This window comes from Episyrphus balteatus, chromosome 3 (assembly GCF_945859705.1).
Source record: "Episyrphus balteatus chromosome 3, idEpiBalt1.1, whole genome shotgun sequence".
NCBI lineage: Eukaryota > Metazoa > Arthropoda > Insecta > Diptera > Syrphidae > Episyrphus > Episyrphus balteatus.
Window position 1 is genome coordinate 102,901,380 of NC_079136.1, and position 20,114 is coordinate 102,921,493.

The 20,114-nt window shown below is 36.3% G+C and overlaps 3 long non-coding RNA genes across 3 annotated transcripts; 2 read left to right on the forward strand and 1 right to left on the reverse strand.

Annotated features, from left to right (window-relative positions):
• The first annotated feature begins 7,345 nt into the window (after positions 1-7,345).
• LOC129915437 (uncharacterized) lies at positions 7,346-8,152 on the forward strand. Its single transcript, XR_008772304.1, has 3 exons — positions 7,346-7,542; positions 7,611-7,868; positions 7,928-8,152. It is a non-coding gene; the product is annotated as an uncharacterized LOC129915437 (long non-coding RNA).
• A 10,002-nt stretch (positions 8,153-18,154) lies between these two features.
• Positions 18,155-19,248, forward strand: LOC129916611 (uncharacterized). Its single transcript, XR_008772514.1, has 2 exons — positions 18,155-18,750; positions 18,814-19,248. It is a non-coding gene; the product is annotated as an uncharacterized LOC129916611 (long non-coding RNA).
• Positions 19,153-19,766, reverse strand: LOC129916610 (uncharacterized). Its single transcript, XR_008772513.1, has 2 exons — positions 19,452-19,766; positions 19,153-19,381 (listed from the first exon to the last, which is right to left on the reverse strand). It is a non-coding gene; the product is annotated as an uncharacterized LOC129916610 (long non-coding RNA).
• Positions 19,767-20,114: the final 348 nt, after the last annotated feature.

Genomic DNA, 20,114 nt, shown 5'->3' on the forward strand with positions numbered 1-20,114 from the left:
GCTATACAACTAAAGAATATAAACATAACAATTCAGCAAAACAAAATAAAACATATATGAGTATATACCTAAATTGTTTTTTAGACCAAAAATTTAACTTTTCTGCATCATTTTTTAAGTTTTCCATCCAGAAATACGTTTGAAAATTTTCACTTTTGTACTTTTACACTTTTAAGCCAATGTAGTTAATGCTTTAATGCCAATATTTTATTTTTTTTTATTTTTAAAAAACCATAAATAACGTGTTTCATAAATAAATAAAAATTTTCACCTAGATAAAACGTTGCGCCTTGCGAGCAACCATCTTAGAGCATTGCGTCCCTGGTTTAATGCATATGTGTTTGTGTAACTCACACTACTTTGTAAAGGCTTAACTACATACACCACTTTTTGAAAAATTACAAAAGTGAAAATATTTTTTTTTCTGTCTAGCGCAGTTGTTTTGTGAAAAAGAGTATAAAAATTGTTTTTTAGACCAAAAAATGAGCTTTCTGCATCATTTGTTTTAATTTTGCAGGCCGAAAAACTATACAAAAATGCGTTTTAAAATTTTCACTTTTGTACTTTTTCACTTTTTGAGCCAATGTAGTTAAGACTTAGGCCTGGTACGCTGCTCGCGCTAAATTTTAGCTGAGATAAAATTCCCATACAAGTTATCGATAATTTGTATGGGATCCATTTTAGCTCAGATAAAATTTTTCGATAATTTGTATGGGAGCTAAAATTTAGCGCGAGCTGCGTACCAGGCTTTAAAAATGAAAAAAATGCCGCACTTGTTTCTTCAAACACCCATTCCTGTACCACTTTTTCAAAAAGTGGTGTATGTAGTTAAGCCTTTACTTCTTTTCACTTTTTTATGAGCAAAATCAAATTCTTTTGAGTTCATTTGAACATTTAAATACTGTTAAAATTTTAGATAAACCAAAGAAAAATCAAAAATTTTCAAAAAAGTTTTCAATAATGATGAACATTTTTTTTCAAAATTTAAAATTTTATATTAGGTATATACCTGTATAAAAATACAGTTTTTAAAAAACTATGATGGTCACCTCATTATTCCCCACCGTTATTTCCATTCCCGAAAAAGCAATCACTGTTAAGTTGATTATGACAAATAAATATTGTCATCGTCTTGCATGCGAAAAAATGGGGATGGTTATAAACTACCTTAATCAATATTCATATTCCCCGTCTGAAAGCAATTACATAGGTTGATAAAAATTTAATTTCAAGGTTCATGACCTTTTTTGTTTAAGGTTTTTTGGCGATACAAATTTATAATCTATAGAGGGATTTTACGGCATGCTTGGGTTAATTTTATATTCATAATTTGTATATGCTGAAGGGTGTCAATTTTGATATATAAGTTCTTTCTTTGAATAACATTCTCTTCGTCTGATTCCAAAAGCTTTTATCCCAACTATTTGTACATACTTTCCTGGGAGTCTTCATTTAGAATAGGTTTGTGGAAGAAATAAAATGCACGACTGGGTCGCACGTACTTGCTCTTGTAGTTCACAGTATCTTTATCTTAAATATCTATTGGAAATTTAAGATTTTGTAGAAAAAAAAATCAAAAAAAAAAAAAATCTTATTTGTTAAATTTGACCAATTTTTTAATGTAATTATTCCACTGTTGTTAGGCTGTTTTGGTCCACATAAAGAAAATGCGAATAAAAACAAATTTATCCCATTATTTTCCCAACGTTTCGTAAGTGCTTCCTTACTTCATCAGGGGTATTTATTCAATCTATTAGATGGTATAATGTTGTTTAAGTTTAATTTAATAATTTAATACATTCAAATATTTTTTCATTCTTACTTAACTATTCTAAAACATAATGTATAATTTGTTTCCCTTCTGCTCCTATTGCAAAAATCCCGGAGACGGCACTGACACAAAATTGAACATAAAAAAAACAAATGTAAACATAAATGCAAGAACAATCAAATAAAAATAAATAAATAAAAACTAACAAATTCAAATATGACACTTATATCACAGCTGGGTATCAGGTACTTTTATTAAATTGCTACAGCATAGCTTTGTTTAATGCAATCGGTGTCTTCTTTTGTGTTCATTGTTCTCTTTATTTGTTGTTGGATTCTAAGACTCTCCAGAGTTAATCTTGTCTTGTGTTTAAAAAAATCAAAAGTTTAAAAATTAAATTAAAAATTTTTTTTTTTTCAAAAATGTTTTTAAAAATATTTTTTTTTTAACATTTTATACCTAATGATCTCTGTAAATTTTAAATAAAATAACTAATGCTTTGATAAAATATATGAACTTAAAAATATGTCAATTTTCGAAAAACGGCAACGCCATATTTCCATTCTCCGCATTTTTTGAGAAAAACTAAAAACGCAGTTTTGTTGGAATCAATAAGAGTATTCCGCACACCAAATTTGATCAAAATCGTTAGAGCCGTTTTCGAGAAATTTGCAATACCTCGAAAACGTTATATGGGAGGTATGCGTTAAAATGGAGATATTAAAAAAATTAAAAAAACTGGTCTAGGGAATTACGTAAAAATCATCTGTACCAAGTTTCAAGCAAATCCATCCATCCGTTTAGGCCCTAGCTCGATGTACAGATGGACGCACAGACGCACAGACGCACACACGCACACACGCACAGACGCACAGACGCACAGACGCACAGACCGACGGACGGCATGACGAAAACCACTTTTTTTATCTTCTCCATCATCGTAATGTTGGTTTTGATTAAATCCTCGATTTTTTTTCTACACGAAACCAATACTTGCCCTATAGAGCAAGTAAAAAGATGAAGAAGTTTTCAGTAAGTTCTTTTTTTCGACTCTATTAAATTTTTGTACTTATTGGACATTCGAGGTCTCAACAAAACAATTATTTTTGGCTAATACTTTCTAATTGTCGGAAAGGCGACCGTCGCACACTGGAGCAAGATGATTGAATTCATGGCATTAAACCTGAGGGTCGATTCTCGTTCTGTGATATTTTAAAATGAAAAAAAATTTCACAGCTTCACAACGAATCCGATTCTTGTTTTGTGAAAAAAATTAAAAAAATGTCAAAATATCTTCACATGATAAAATATTTATCACAAACAAATTTTGTTGTGAAGACAACTTTGAAAAGTAAAAGCTGAAACACAATCACGCTTTAGGGCGTCGCTTCGTTGCGTTACGTTGAGAAATCCTCAAAGCGCGCTTCTGTCACTTTGACTTTGAACAGCTGATTGCAACATAAAATCTGCTGTCAAATAAAAAAAACACAGTCACTCACAAAATTATTGGGCCAAGTCTTTATCTTGATTTAATTGTGGAAAAATGAAAAAGGATATTAATGTGTTTAAAAAATGCATAGAAATTTGTTTATTCTTTAATCCTATAGTTATAAAAACAAAACCAATCAAAATATATTGTTTTTAACGATAACACTCAGTCTAAAACATCATTAATTTTTTTTTGTTTTTAATACGTAAATTGTTTTGATTTAAAATATCTCGATGTCGTTTTTTTGTGCAAAATCTATAGAGAGAAATTCAAAAACACACATAGTTTTGCAATAATTTATTTTTTTTTATTCACATTTGGCGCAATAATAATGTGGGTGACTGTAACTATGTCTGTTAAATGTCAGAAAGCGAGCAAAAGTTCAGTCTGGTTGAACTTTTGCTCGCTTTCTTACGTTTCCTTACGTTTGTCAAAAAAAGCGTACGTAAGAAAAGCGTCATTGTGTGAGGATACACAGATTTCCTATAGTTGAACTTTTCGCAGTTGTCAAAATCGACGGCAAAGCGTGATTGTGTTTCAGCTTTAAATGATTGGGTACATTAAAGTCTTTTGTGACAAAAGAACTACAAACCATGATCTTTTTAAAGTACGATGCTCGCGCTAAATTTTAGCCATACAAGTTATCGATAATTTGTATGGGATCCATTTTAGCTGGGCCCTTGTATATAGAAACTATAGTACTATCATGAAAGTGAATTTATTAGGTCCGCTTCCTTTAACTAGGGTGCGCTGCGGTAGCTTTTTTCCAAGTTTTGGAAAGTAGAATGAAGGAATAAAATACGTGTGTAAGAAAGAGAAAAATACTTTCATCTTTTTAAAAGGATAAAGAGAAAAAACCGAAATCATATGTTTGAAATTTGAATTTCGACTGCTTGGGAATAGGGAAGGAGAAATGTAAACAAAATATTTTTTGTTTACAACGCTTTGTTTATTTCTTGTTTCCTAGGTGATAGTAATTTGAGTATTTTTATATATAGTTTTTATATACAAGGGCTGGGCTAAAATTTTTCGATAATTTGTATGGGAGCTAAAATTTAGCGCGAGCTGCGTACCAGGCCTTAAGCAATATCGTGGGCACAACGCCAAAACCACCCATGGTATAAGAAGAGAAGGTATGATCATTAGAAAAAACTCAGTATCGAGAACTGTCAAATGAAAGAAAAAAAGATGGCTACTTAAGGTTTTGACAGCCCAGCCCATAAACAAAAAATACCAAGACTGGAAACTTGGCGGTCAACTGACGTTTGCCTACAAGCTGCGAGGCGTGGTGAAAGTCGTGAACCTATCGTTGTGTTCGTGTCCGATGTGTGGGGAATGTCGTGAATCTATAAATCGCTGCCTCAAAACTATAATGTTCTATGTTTCAAAAAAATGTTTAGAGAAAATCGACTACAAAGTTTGGAGTATCTGAATTTCACTCTTTATTTATGTATTTTTGCATGAAAATAGTAAATTAACTACCGTAGGTGGATAATCTATCGATTCAAATGCTAAAATTTCTTTTTTCATGCTGGAAATCTGTTTAATTAACGTTTTTCTGTTTTGACATAGAACATTTATTTGATTTCCTTGCATTTCCAGTTGATTTTTTTGTTCTATGTTTGACATACAACATTATAGTAATGTACGGTATATGAAAATAACCAACTTGCAGTCAAAACAAACAATATTTTTGGAGTAATTATATTGCTTTTTAAGCTTTTTGTTGTTTTTTTTTTTATTAAAAAACATAAATTCAATGAAGTGCATCATGCCCAAACAAGTTCAAAGATTTCAAATTAGTATTTACCAAGAAATTAGCAAAAAAATATAATTACGCAGCAATTATTTAAATAAACATTCAAGTGAATCTTACTTACAAACTATTGCTGATTATTGTCAGTAACTATTTCAAAAAAGCCATAATCGACCTGCCGCATGACCTTTCAATATTGCTTTAAAAGATTTTATTTTGGAGTCCTGTAACGGGCAACTGGAGTGGGACCTGAGGATGGGATTCGTTGGGTAGGATAAATACGGAATCGGAAATTGCAGGAAATGGGTGGGATTCGGTATAGGAAGGGTCCGAGTGTCTGGTAGACGGGGCCGTGGCATGCTGGCGATGCGCGGGCTAGCTCGCCGGATATAGGGGGGGATCTTGCCCCTCCACCAAACCTCACCTCGCTACAAAAATTCAAACCATGCCAACAGTGATCTTCACTTATCTCAATACAAATAGTTCATTCACACATTAAATTACCTTATACCACCTTTTTGGAACTACCCGCAGATGTTGTCGCAGCTGAGCCTTCCCACTCCGCTCCTGGAATCCTTAGGGCTCGATTTTTGTCGGTAAGGACTCCCCTTTGGCGACCGTCCTCCAAACTCACCGCATCTCACCTCTTATATTCGCTCCACCCTTCCCACCCCCTGAAAATTTAAACTCTCAGCAGCTCATATTTGAGCGTCTTCAACGTTATTTGAATAAATACACATTCATTGTAGTGACTAACAATTTGACAATCAGTTTATTAAATTGGGATTTATGTTTTGATTGCAGTTCATACAGTATTATTATTATTGACAAGAAATTAAAAAAAACATATAGTAATAGTTGTGTTGTATGTTGATGGCAAAGATTATGCAAAAGGATAAGTATGATTTTTTTTTGTTTCTTATAATATTTGTATATGTTTAGCAAATGATAAAAAAAATAAATCTTTTATATAGCCAGGGATAAATATTTTGATCAAAAAAAAAGGACTCAGTTCGCTGGCGGACCTTTATGCCCCGCTCGGTCACACCGTTCCAGCTTCCTTAGAACCTGGAAAGATGAAAACCACCCAACTCGATGCCAATGCCCTTTTTCGGCCAGGTCCAATCCCACCTATATTTAAAAATTGACCTCCGGCAAGTTGCCTCTTCCCTGCCTCTAGAGAGCGCTCTATAGAAGGGGTTTTAGTACCCTTTTTTTTTGGTACCTGCACAATCAAAAAAAATCGCTTAGGGGAAACTTGACCCAACCCACCGACCCGGTTGTCGCAACGATGTTCCTTTTTTTTTCTCAATACTTATGTAACTAAATTTTCAATTACAAATTTTCTAGTTTTAAAATTAAAATTTTAAACTGCCAGCAAGAAATAATCTCGCCCGAGCTTATGCTTTAGTTTTTGACCGCGATGGCCGAATTCCAACTTCCGCTGAATTGTTCCCTATGGGTTGCGGTATCCGATTAGTATTTTTTCGATAATAGGGAAATTTATGTGTTTTTTGATATTTTTATTAAATAGGGTATCGCGTGATATGGTTGCCTTTTTTTTTAAATTTCCAGAAAAAAACATTTTAAATTTACGGACCACTTATCTGTATTATGGCTGTTTTCCGTTGTATAATTGGTGACCGTTGTTCCACGGTTTTTACACCAGTTGAATTTTGTTCCGTTTCTTTCGGTACCTCCCACGACGCACAAAGGCTAACGGCCGTTATTGCCTGTTATTTCACCCGCGATACCTAATGCAAATTTCATTTTAAAATCCTAACTCTAACGCAATAAAATATTTAAAAAAAATCACTCACCCTTATTTAACTCTTTTACTATTTAGTTGCAAAGAATCTCCTTCGAAAATTATTCTGTATCCAACACTTTATATCTACCAATAAAAACAATATATAATTTAAATTAACACTGACTTTGACTTGAAAAAAATTCACAAAAAAAACCCTTACTTTGAGCACTAGAACCACTTGGATATTACGTCGGGGATGAATACTTTGGAACTAAAAGTGTACCTCGAATACATATCCCTGACACCGTACGAACTCTTACTTAGTTCCCCAAAAAAAACACCAGTATTCTCTTACTGTGTTAAGGTACATGGGAGCCGTTTTTCCAAGACCCACTACTTTTAAGGGGCTCTCCTTACCCACTCCCTTCTTGCCTACGATTTCTTGGTTTATAATGCCCCTTAAATGCCCACCGCACTCGTTCATATCTTCGACACGAACCTAAAAACAAATTTCCCTTAGGAAATTATTTATGTTATTCCTGAATGCATTCATCTTTGTTCCCAGCAATCAGCTGTTTGAAGTTTCTATAACAAAGATGGATGACAGAACGAAGGTGACAGACATCCCATGAACAAGAAGAAAAAATATAACCAAATAGGTACACCAAATAAAACAAAACAAATTGGAAAACCCTCCATTTCTATAATTTTAATTATTTTCCATCAACCACCACACTATTGAAACAACAATCCCATCCGTATTGACGTGTTCGCAGGTAAGTCCCAGATGAAATTCCTTGCCGACCTCCTGCTGCTAATTTTTTTTCTTTTCTTGCCATTCTAGCTTGGCCTTGACCACACGGACGCGGGTGATCTGTGGCGATGGTAAGAGCTTCCCAGCTGTGGGTGCTTCCTGGTCCATTTATCTTCGTCAATAGCACGACAAGGCAGCCACAACAAAACATCGGTTTTGCCATGGTGTTAACGCGGCAGAGACGATGGAAGGATGCCTCATATGTACCAATGTTTTCGAACGGTGGGGACTAACCCACTTACCCACAAGCCGGGCAATACCTTTTTTGTGGTCTTTTCCCATTTTTAGGTACTCCTATCGCTTCATTACATGAATATTTTAAATCTTAAAGATTTTATCGATTTTAGGTGAAAAATTATATTACTTGGTTTACTCAAGGCTGACGATTTATCGAAGATTTATGGTTACACTACCTACTAAAATTAAAATTTGGTGAGTGATCTAGCCACTAATTAGGTTAAGCATTACCTATTTGTTCTTGTACTAGTTTAGTAACAGTATTATCAACGATACTTCCAATCTAATTTTGTAAGGCGTTTTGTGTGCGAAAAATAAAAACATTGTTAAGATACTGAGGTGTTGTAAGTTTCTTGCTTTCTTAGGGGTATTGTATCCGTGGTTGTTTTCTCTTTCTTGGCCCGGGGCTTCAAATAGTTCTTTTCTTTTTTTTTTTCATTTGGAAGTATTTTGTGCACCATGATACTGGATCTTGTTTACCAATGCATCTCTTACTACCTATTAGGTGCTATCTATCAGAATCACTTGGCGATAAAGTAACTGAGATCGCTACACTTATGGAAAATTATTAAAAAAACTAAAATCTAACTAGAATAATATGAAATCTAAACTATAAAACAATAAATTAAAAACAACTTTAACTAAAAGTGAATTATTAAATATATGGTTTGGTAATTCTCGAATAATCTGTTCTAAATATAACTAGTAAAATGAATTTTAATAAATTTTGAAATAAATTAACAAGAATTGTATGACAAACTAAATAAATTAACAAAAATACATGAATATTGCAAAATTTCTTAAAATCTATAACATTCATATCACAGGGTCTTATGGACTTCACTGTAAACAAACGAAATAAATTAACAAAAATTCATGAATATTGCAAAATTCTTAAAATCTATAACATTCATATCACAGGGTCTTATGGACTTCACTGTAAACAAACGAAATAAATTAACAAAAATACATGAATATTGCAAAATTCTTAAAATCTATAACATTCATATCACAGGGTCTTATGGACTTCACTGTAAACAAACGAAATAAATTAACATTCAAATAAATAATCTTCTTTACTCACTAAACCAATAACTCTAATAAAAATAAAAAAAATAGACACTATTATAAAATCTGGAAATAAATAACTCTAATAAAATCTGAAAATAAATAGCTAAATAATTGAAACTATGTATAACTATTATATAAAACTACTCTAATAACAAATAAATAACTAACCTAACCTAAATAAATCAAATTCTATATAAATTAGTAAACTATCTAAATCTGAATAGGCTCTAGACTTAAAATTTTTTCTTGGACTTTTCTGAAGGTTGGACTCTACACTGAAAAAAAATTGTTTTAAGATTCTTTATCCGGGTTTTTGGTATATCGACCAGGGACTTAGCACGAACATTTATATCACAGGTTTTCTATTGCTTGATATCTTTGGCATGGAATATTCCTATTTTCTTGCCACTTAGGTTTTCTAGTTCATACATGTTTTTCCCTACCGCTTTCACCACTCGACATTTCACAAATTTAGGGCATAGTTTTGAGGCTAAATATTTTGACGTATCACTCAAAACGAAATTTCGCCGAAATACCTCTTGGCCAGGTACATATACTACCTTTCGAGTTCGCAGATTATACGTTTTCGAGCTTTTCTCTTGGGCTTTCAAAATACTTTCTTTAACTTTCTCGCGAATGCATTGAAGTCTATTCTGCCTAGGAATTGTCAACAGTTCCCCATCATCTATTACGCTTAATTTTTGAACCAGTTCGTAACCACTGCCATGAGTCATCATGTTCACCCCAAACAGGACAAAATATGGTGACACACCAGTCGCCGAGTGAACTGAACTTCTCAACGCGCCTGCGATGTCACTGAGGTGAACATCCCAGTCGCGTTGATCATCTTTCAGATAAGAGCGTATAGCTGCTAGTAGAGTTCGGTTGACCCTTTCCGAAGCGTTCGACTGCGGCGAGTAATTAGCCGTTCGAAAATGTCGAATCCCATATTTTTGAAGTAGGTTTTGGAACTCTTTAGATAAAAATTGTTGCCCATTATCCGAGTGGATGATCTGAGGCACTCCGAAAGCATTAAAAATGTCGTTTTTTAAAAAGTGTATTACACTGCTGCTGTTCGCTGAGCGTAAGGGTTCTAGGAAAACGTATTTTGATAAATGTTCGAGAACGACAAACACGTAAGCGTTTCCCGCTTTGGATCTTGGATAAGGACCCAAAAAATCTATGTATAGCTTCTGAAAAGGACGATTTATACTAAACGTGTTTTCGATAGGTGGACGAAGAATCTGAGAGGACGGTTTACATTGTTTACATATATCACATTTAGACACATATTGCCTTATTTGTACGGTCATGTTAGGCCAATAGAAAAATTGTCGAATACGATGTAGTGTTTTTGCGATGCCACCATGAGCCGCCTGCGGAGGGTCATGTGCTTTGGCTATAATTTCTTCGGTTAACCCGGAGGGTACCCACAATCGCCAATTATGCTCCGACAAATCTTCATCTGCCAGTGGCAATGATCGCTTGTAGACAAAATCCTCTTCGATTTTCAAATCGGGCAATTCATTTTGATGTTTGCGTATGGTCTCAATCAGACCTTTATATTCTTCAGACTCGAACTCTTCGGAAGTCAAATCTATCAACGGTGCGATATCTTCTATCTCTATACTTTCTAAATGTGCCCGAGAAAGTGTGTCTGGCACAACATTCAGTGTTCCTTTTCGATGCTCTATGTCGAAGATATAACCCTGTAACTCTAAGCTCCATCGGGCTAGCCTTCCACTCAAGTCCTTCATGGTCATTAACCATTTGAGACTCGAGTGGTCGGTAATAACCGTAAAATCCATACCCTCGACATAGGGCCTGAACTTCTTAATTGCCATAACCGCTGCCATACACTCTCTCTCGGTCACAGTATAGTTTCGCTGACAGCTATTCAATTTTTGCGAAAAGTACGATATCGGAACCTCTTCATTCTCATCGTTCTTCTGAAATAGCACAGCTCCTATTCCAGTGTCGGACGCATCACATTGAACGAAAAATCGTTTTTTGAAATCAGGATGAGACAGTACCGGAGCCGTCGTAAGGGCCCTTTTGAGTTGCTCAAAAGCCACTAATGCCTCATCCGTCATTTTAAACTTACCCCTTTTGACCTTAAGAGTATCTGTAAGAGGTGCGGTTAAGCTAGAAAAATCTTTGATGAATCTCCTATACCACCCTGCTAGACCTAGTAGCCGTCGGACTTGTCTTGAATTTTTCGGCACTGGAAAATCCACCACCGCCTCAACTTTGGCCGGATCGGTTTTAACTTGCCCGCCACCTATGATAAATCCCAAGTATTTTAATTCTTTAAAACAAAATTTTGACTTGCCCACGTTGATGGTCAAGTTTGCCTTTCTAAGGCACTCGGCTACTTCGGCTAGCACGGTGATATGCGTCTCAAAATCTGGAGCGATTACTAACAAGTCGTCTAAATACACGAAAACGTTGTCCCTGAGTCGTGCAGGAATTACCTTATCCATTAAACGGCAAAGTCTTTGAGCAGCATTACACAACCCAAATGGCATTACTGTGAACTGGTATAAGGATCTTCCCGGTACCGCAAACGCAGTTTTCTCCCTACTCTCCTTCTCCAGCGGGATCTGCCAAAATGCTTCTTTCAAATCAACGCTGCTTATGAAGTAGGTATTAGGTAACCGGCTGATGAGCCCTTCAATATGAGGTAGAGGGTTAGCGTCCTTTTTACTCAACTCGTTGACCTTACGAGAATCCAGACAAAAGCGGTACTTAATAGTCCTGTCGGTTGCTGGTTTCTTTATAAGGACAACAGGCGAGCACCAAGGACTCTCACTCTCCTCTATAACGCCGAGCTCAAGCATTCGGTCCACTTCTTTGTATAAAATGGCTTGAACCGCTGGAGAAACAGGGTAGTGTCTCTGCTTAACAGGCTCCGCGTTTCCAGTATCGATGACATGTTCCATTAATGATGTTTTCCCGAGACCATGTCGATCATAATCCAAGAATTTCTGCTTAACCGCCTCCAACTTCGACCGTTGCTCAAATGTCAGGTTGTGTGCGTTCAATAGATCCGCGTCCGCCTCTGGAACAGAAACTGAGCTGACGACATTTGGTGCTATATTAAACGCCCTCCAGAAATCTATTCCCAAGTATAGTTCTTGTTCTAAGTTTGGAACTAGATAGAAAATATTCTGATGAATTTGGTCTTTAAACTTGACTTCGGTCTGAACTTTCCCAACTATGGACTGGTTTTTTCCATCGGCCGTTTTGACACCCGCCTGGTATGGAAAAACTTTTAAATTGCCAGTTTTTACAAATTCCATGCATCCCTTACCCAAAATGCTAATACTAGCCCCACTATCTAGCAGACCCAGAATTATTTTCCCAGCGATTTCGACTTTGGCATAAGGGCGGGGATCAGTTGCCACATCTAAAATTGTCGACGAAATACTTTTCTTAATTTCTTTTCTCTTCTTGTACCGAAACCTAGCCTTCAGAACTCGTTTTGATGGTGCTGCACCATTTTCGTTAAAAATTCTTTCTCTAGCTATATTATATTCTCTTAGCCTAACATGTAATGGCCTAATTTCATAAAGTTTTTTGTTTTTATCTTTACAGGTTCGAATTCGTGGTAAAATTTGGATTTGTTTTGAAGGATCTTCTAATTTTCTTTCGAATGCCCCTGGGGTGTCTGATTGGAACACGACTCCCCCTTCGACGCCGTGTTCCGGTACTTGTTTCCCGAGGCACAATTTGGACATTTCGTGGAAATGACTCCCTCCCGTCCACAATGGTAACAAAATATTTTTGTGGGCGCTACAGGACAGTCTTTAAACTTGTGACCCTTAAGGTTACAATTGAAACAAGTCAATGTACTTATGTCCCGTCCACTCTTTGGTCGAGCACCAGAGTGCTGAAAAGCCGCTATTTGCTCATCGCCGTAATTTGGATCTGACCCTTCCATCGCGAGGTCATTAACGGCGTACTTATTTAAAGGCTTATGATGTGCTTTTGTTGCCTCTCGTTCCTTAAGAGGGAACGCGTACTCAGCATCCTTGCACGCCCTCCGCAACTGCTCTAGCGTGAAAATAGCTTGAGGGTATACCAACCGACCTATTCTTTCATTAAGATTACGCTTGAGAATGCGAACCAATTCCGCCTCTGGAATCGGAACCCTAAGTTGTGACTTCACCCTGTTTACCGCTGCAAAATAATCATCGCAACTCTCCCAACCCCCTTGCCGACGATCCATCAAGTCCCTCATAATTTCGAAATCGGACATTGGATTCCGGAATTGGTTCATTAAGGCGGCGCGTAGCGTTTGCCAGTTTGCACCATAATTAGATCGCTGGAACTGCCAATACCACTCATATGCAGTACCAGCGAGAAACGTGTGAAAGTCTCTAAGGACTTCGGACCAGGGACAGGCATGCTGTTGCTGAAGGAACTCAATCATGAACACGAAATCCTCCACGGTAAGTACATCCAATCTGCCGTCAAATTTCACTCTCCATTTATCCACTTTTGTCGGATTGCTCATAGGTCGAGTATTTGGTTGATACCCCGTGGAGACATTCGGCACTTCGCAGTATTGACTCGGTTGAACGTTTGGTTGGTATCCTCCATTTTCTACTCTACCTACCCCAGGAAATACGCTAAAGGAGCCGGGGATAACGTTACTAACCGGCACGAAAGCTCTCGAATTCGGGTTTAGTTGAGACTGACCCCCCACTACCTCACAAGATGACCGACCGCCCGATGCTTCCAACGCTATCCCCTGACCATTTGCAGTACCAATCCGGTTAACCTGCGGAGTGGCTCGGTGAGTATTCTGATCGCTTTGATTCCCAACTTCTTTCCGCTGATTAAATGTTTGTTCTATGTTTATTTTCAGAAACTCCGCCAGTTCTCCCCTCAAGGCACTTGTATAGCGTTGACAAGCATCGCTGACGGCTCGGTTTATAGCCAAAATTAAATCCCCCGATATAGCCGCATTGACTGGCGTAGGATTGCCATCTTCTGGACGCACAGTGTCATCCCTAACCGACCTGTTCTGTCCCCCATTCCTGCTTTCAGAACGTTCGGTGGTACCTGAAAAATTTGGAGGAGGTTGAAATTCACCCCCTTGGTTTCCCCCTGATACGCCACCCACTTGCGTTAAAGGGCTGAACGTCGGTGATATTTCGGAGGTGATTGACCCGGAAGGGTGACTACCTGAAGTCGGAAGTGGTGGTGGTGGTACCGAGTACGGCGACGGTAAGTTCACCAACGTACTCTGCTCGTTATCGCCCGGTGGAGGGGCATCAGGTTTTCTTGGCGAATGGGTTATCGGCATCCTGGACGTTTTTTCTCTAATTTGTAAGTATTTGGCTCGGGTTAACGCCTGATTATTTTGTAAGGAGATATTTATTATTCGACTCACTTCTTCAGCTACCTCAGCATTCATCCCCTTACCGCAAATCTGGATCAAATCGAGACGTACTCTAAAACCCCAAGGAATTAATTTTATTAGTAAGATTAGATCCTAAGCTAAATTATATCCAAAAAAAAATTAGCAATAAATATTTGAAAAGATGGAACTAGGAAATTCTTAAATATTTTTTTTTTTTTTTATATATATATATATTGTTTTTGTTTTTAATTATTTATTTATTTTTGTTTTGTTATTTTTTTTTTTTGTTTTTTTTTTTCTAAGTTTTTTTTTTTTTTTTTTTTTTTTTACACTAATTTTGTTTCTTTCCTATCTGTTCACCTTTTTTTCGCATCAAATTTCAGTTTTTTTTTTTCGCTATTCGCTTTAATTTTGAACCTCAATGTTCTTTTAATCTTGACTTTTTTTTTCAGTTTTTATCGTAATGTAAATTTTGTAAATTTCGTAAATTTTTTTTTTTTTTTTTGTATTCATACACATACGGGGGTGTTCCGGGTGGTTATAGCAAAAGGTGATAATTTTTTGTTTTCCAATTTTTGGTGGTCTGTTGGACACGCTCTCTAAAAATGTAGTTCCTTAAAGGTGGTATTTAGTAAAAACATCCATACAATATACATTCACACACACACGTTACGGTTGTTGTTGCTATTAAATCCGGAAGTCCTCGTCGCGATTGATCAAGCCTTCTTACGAGCAATCTCGATCAAGACTTACGATTCTTTCCGTATGTACTAGCAACAGCAATCGCACACTTGACATACACTAATTTCACTTCCTGGTCAAAATCATCCTCCAGTCGCAATTCGACAGGCTCGTCTGTGACCTTTCTGTTGAAGACCTACTGGATTTTGAATTCTGACTGCAAGTGAAATTTTACACGTAGCATCTATTTGTTCCCCATGGCAACACTGAAACAACTCGTCGCATATGATTTGGTATGCGTTCAAGCTTTCCTAATCACGACCTACAAGTTTGTTCCAACATTGTCAAAGAAAACCTCTAGAAGCTGAAACTAAAAAACAAAGGACAACTAACACAACATTTCGTACCTAACGTCTGGGCGCCATTTGTAACGGGCAACTGGAGTGGGACCTGAGGATGGGATTCGTTGGGTAGGATAAATACGGAATCGGAAATTGCAGGAAATGGGTGGGATTCGGTATAGGAAGGGTCCGAGTGTCTGGTAGACGGGGCCGTGGCATGCTGGCGATGCGCGGGCTAGCTCGCCGGATATAGGGGGGGATCTTGCCCCTCCACCAAACCTCACCTCGCTACAAAAATTCAAACCATGCCAACAGTGATCTTCACTTATCTCAATACAAATAGTTCATTCACACATTAAATTACCTTATACCACCTTTTTGGAACTACCCGCAGATGTTGTCGCAGCTGAGCCTTCCCACTCCGCTCCTGGAATCCTTAGGGCTCGATTTTTGTCGGTAAGGACTCCCCTTTGGCGACCGTCCTCCAAACTCACCGCATCTCACCTCTTATATTCGCTCCACCCTTCCCACCCCCTGAAAATTTAAACTCTCAGCAGCTCATATTTGAGCGTCTTCAACGTTATTTGAATAAATACACATTCATTGTAGTGACTAACAATTTGACAATCAGTTTATTAAATTGGGATTTATGTTTTGATTGCAGTTCATACAGTATTATTATTATTGACAAGAAATTAAAAAAAACATATAGTAATAGTTGTGTTGTATGTTGATGGCAAAGATTATGCAAAAGGATAAGTATGATTTTTTTTTGTTTCTTATAATATTTGTATATGTTTAGCAAATGATAAAAAAAATAAATCTTTTATATAGCCAGGGATAAATATTTTGATCAAAAAAAAAGGACTCAGTTCGCTGGCGGACCTTTATGCCCCGCTCGGTCACACCGTTCCAGCTTCCTTAGAACCTGGAAAGATGAAAACCACCCAACTCGATGCCAATGCCCTTTTTCGGCCAGGTCCAATCCCACCTATATTTAAAAATTGACCTCCGGCAAGTTGCCTCTTCCCTGCCTCTAGAGAGCGCTCTATAGAAGGGGTTTTAGTACCCTTTTTTTTTGGTACCTGCACAATCAAAAAAAATCGCTTAGGGGAAACTTGACCCAACCCACCGACCCGGTTGTCGCAACGATGTTCCTTTTTTTTTCTCAATACTTATGTAACTAAATTTTCAATTACAAATTTTCTAGTTTTAAAATTAAAATTTTAAACTGCCAGCAAGAAATAATCTCGCCCGAGCTTATGCTTTAGTTTTTGACCGCGATGGCCGAATTCCAACTTCCGCTGAATTGTTCCCTATGGGTTGCGGTATCCGATTAGTATTTTTTCGATAATAGGGAAATTTATGTGTTTTTTGATATTTTTATTAAATAGGGTATCGCGTGATATGGTTGCCTTTTTTTTTAAATTTCCAGAAAAAAACATTTTAAATTTACGGACCACTTATCTGTATTATGGCTGTTTTCCGTTGTATAATTGGTGACCGTTGTTCCACGGTTTTTACACCAGTTGAATTTTGTTCCGTTTCTTTCGGTACCTCCCACGACGCACAAAGGCTAACGGCCGTTATTGCCTGTTATTTCACCCGCGATACCTAATGCAAATTTCATTTTAAAATCCTAACTCTAACGCAATAAAATATTTAAAAAAAATCACTCACCCTTATTTAACTCTTTTACTATTTAGTTGCAAAGAATCTCCTTCGAAAATTATTCTGTATCCAACACTTTATATCTACCAATAAAAACAATATATAATTTAAATTAACACTGACTTTGACTTGAAAAAAATTCACAAAAAAAACCCTTACTTTGAGCACTAGAACCACTTGGATATTACGTCGGGGATGAATACTTTGGAACTAAAAGTGTACCTCGAATACATATCCCTGACACCGTACGAACTCTTACTTAGTTCCCCAAAAAAAACACCAGTATTCTCTTACTGTGTTAAGGTACATGGGAGCCGTTTTTCCAAGACCCACTACTTTTAAGGGGCTCTCCTTACCCACTCCCTTCTTGCCTACGATTTCTTGGTTTATAATGCCCCTTAAATGCCCACCGCACTCGTTCATATCTTCGACACGAACCTAAAAACAAATTTCCCTTAGGAAATTATTTATGTTATTCCTGAATGCATTCATCTTTGTTCCCAGCAATCAGCTGTTTGAAGTTTCTATAACAAAGATGGATGACAGAACGAAGGTGACAGACATCCCATGAACAAGAAGAAAAAATATAACCAAATAGGTACACCAAATAAAACAAAACAAATTGGAAAACCCTCCATTTCTATAATTTTAATTATTTTCCATCAACCACCACACTATTGAAACAACAATCCCATCCGTATTGACGTGTTCGCAGGTAAGTCCCAGATGAAATTCCTTGCCGACCTCCTGCTGCTAATTTTTTTTCTTTTCTTGCCATTCTAGCTTGGCCTTGACCACACGGACGCGGGTGATCTGTGGCGATGGTAAGAGCTTCCCAGCTGTGGGTGCTTCCTGGTCCATTTATCTTCGTCAATAGCACGACAAGGCAGCCACAACAGTCCGGCTGCTAATTTTTAAATGTAAAATGTTCTATGTAACTTAAAAGTAGTAATTTTTGTATGGGGTTCAAATGAGGCAAATTGTTCTATGTCAACTAAGAACTTTATAGTACTGAGTATAAGCCCTTATATCCGAAAATTGAATATTTGTTTTGGCCATAAATATTGTATTAAGCCAAAAATAAAATTTTTGTGGACACAGTCTTGTAGCCATTGAAAAGACGAAAATTTTGATATAAAAAAGTCATTTTTTTCCATTTCTTCGACATAGAACATTATAGTTTTGAGGCAGCGAAATGTGTGCGTGTTAACGTCATTTACCAACGTGTGGGGGGAAAGACGTACGAAAGTTTCCAGTCTTGGTATTTTTTGTTTATGGCCCAGCCCATTGAAATTGTTGTTGTAAACAAATTTGTCTTGGAAATTGTTGTTGCTTTTGACTTTGCCAAATGCCAAACGTCAAAACACTATTACCCCATTTTGTAAGATGGCGGCTCTAATGATCATACCTTGTCTTTTTATACCATGAAAACCACCAATCTGCAAAATTGTAGTTTTGAGTAAAACGGCTTCAAAGTTTTGGAAACTCAAGGAATCTAATGCAACAGAAATTGATAATTTAAGCTTCTAGACAACAGATAGAGTATTGGGGTCGACGCAATGAATAGAGGACCGATAACAAGTTAAATGACGCATTAATGTGAAAATATCCAAAAATGCAGATTCCCGTTTTTGGCTTTGTGCCGACCATATTATTGTTTCCGTGTGTTAATAAATAACAATACTATTACAATGCAGAGATGGGAAGAATGCAGTCATAATTATTGTTATTATTGGCTGGAGTACTGGTAAAGATTGTAATTAGACCGAGAGCTGGTAGCAGATTTCTTTCGCGAAAGGTAACCACAATATGCTTTTAAATTCTCGTGAATTGACACATTTCAATTGCATTTTTTGGACAGAAGGTAACGAGTTAACTCTCTTAAACCGATTTTTTTTGGTTCAGGAAATGATAAACGATTGTAGTGCCAAACTTTTTTTAAGTTCTATAATCATTTAAAAACTGCAGTATTATTACACTTTTTCTCAGAGTCGGCGCTGATACAAACCGGCAGACTTACATGTTTGCTATCGCTATAAATGGATCTTCTTGCTCTATTAAGAAATCTTAAGCGCAAGAAATCTACTGCCGACTCTTAGCCAAAGATGAAGTGCAACGGATCTACACGTTTGGAAGAAAGGCACATGCGGGATTTAAACCTTAAGACGCAATAAGGGTTGAAGCAATAAGTAAACATCAATTGAGTTTTAATCAATGCTATTAAATACATGTTTGTTAACATTAGTTTCAATTATACATATGCAATAAAAACGTCGTATCAACGGTGCTACATAAATTGTACAACCCAATACTTAATATTGGTAAAAAGTACGCGTAAAAAAGCAATACAATGCTGTATGAATAGGTCCAAGTCCAACAATGCGCTAAATTCTTGGTTTGATTTTTGTCGTCTTCTTCTTACTTTTTTCCTAGAGAAAACACACAAAACACGGATTTTACTATTGAAAACATTATCTTTGAATTTGAAGATGAAATTACATTTCTTTTATCCACAGATGGTATTATTTTTCATAATTTCTTGACATTTTATGAAAACAAATTTTGAAATAAAAAAAACGCATTTTGAAAATTAAAAAATTAAATTAAAGTGACATATTATTATAATTATTTAGTACTTTTTAGAACAAACTTTTTCAAGGATTTATCACATTGAGTTTGAGAATCGCCTTAGGGGTGCCTGTGAAGTGATAAAATGAAAAAAACGCTGTGAAAACTGAAATGATATTATTTTTATCTCTTCACAGCTTCACAGAACGAGAATTGACCCTCTGATGATTTGGGAATAATCTTCTTTCTTCTATTATTTTTAGGCTATTGATTATGTCGTTTAGAAAGGAACTAAGACGTTCACGGGTTTTTATTGCAGGAAGAGAAGATAAAACCGCGGAGTGCTATTAAATGAGAGGGAGGAAACTGAAGATAGGGGTGCAAAAGCCCCCTTTTTGGTTTTTTCAATATACCTCGTAAACCAAGCATAATTTTGATATATTGCACATAAAACTTTTTGTAGAGAATTAAATTTCCTATTGGAATAATGTTTTTTAAAAATTGAAAAAAAAAATTTCCATACCAAAATAGTCGAAACAATCATAAAAAAAATATCAAAAAAATCGATTTTTTGAGTTTTTTTGCTTTTTTAGT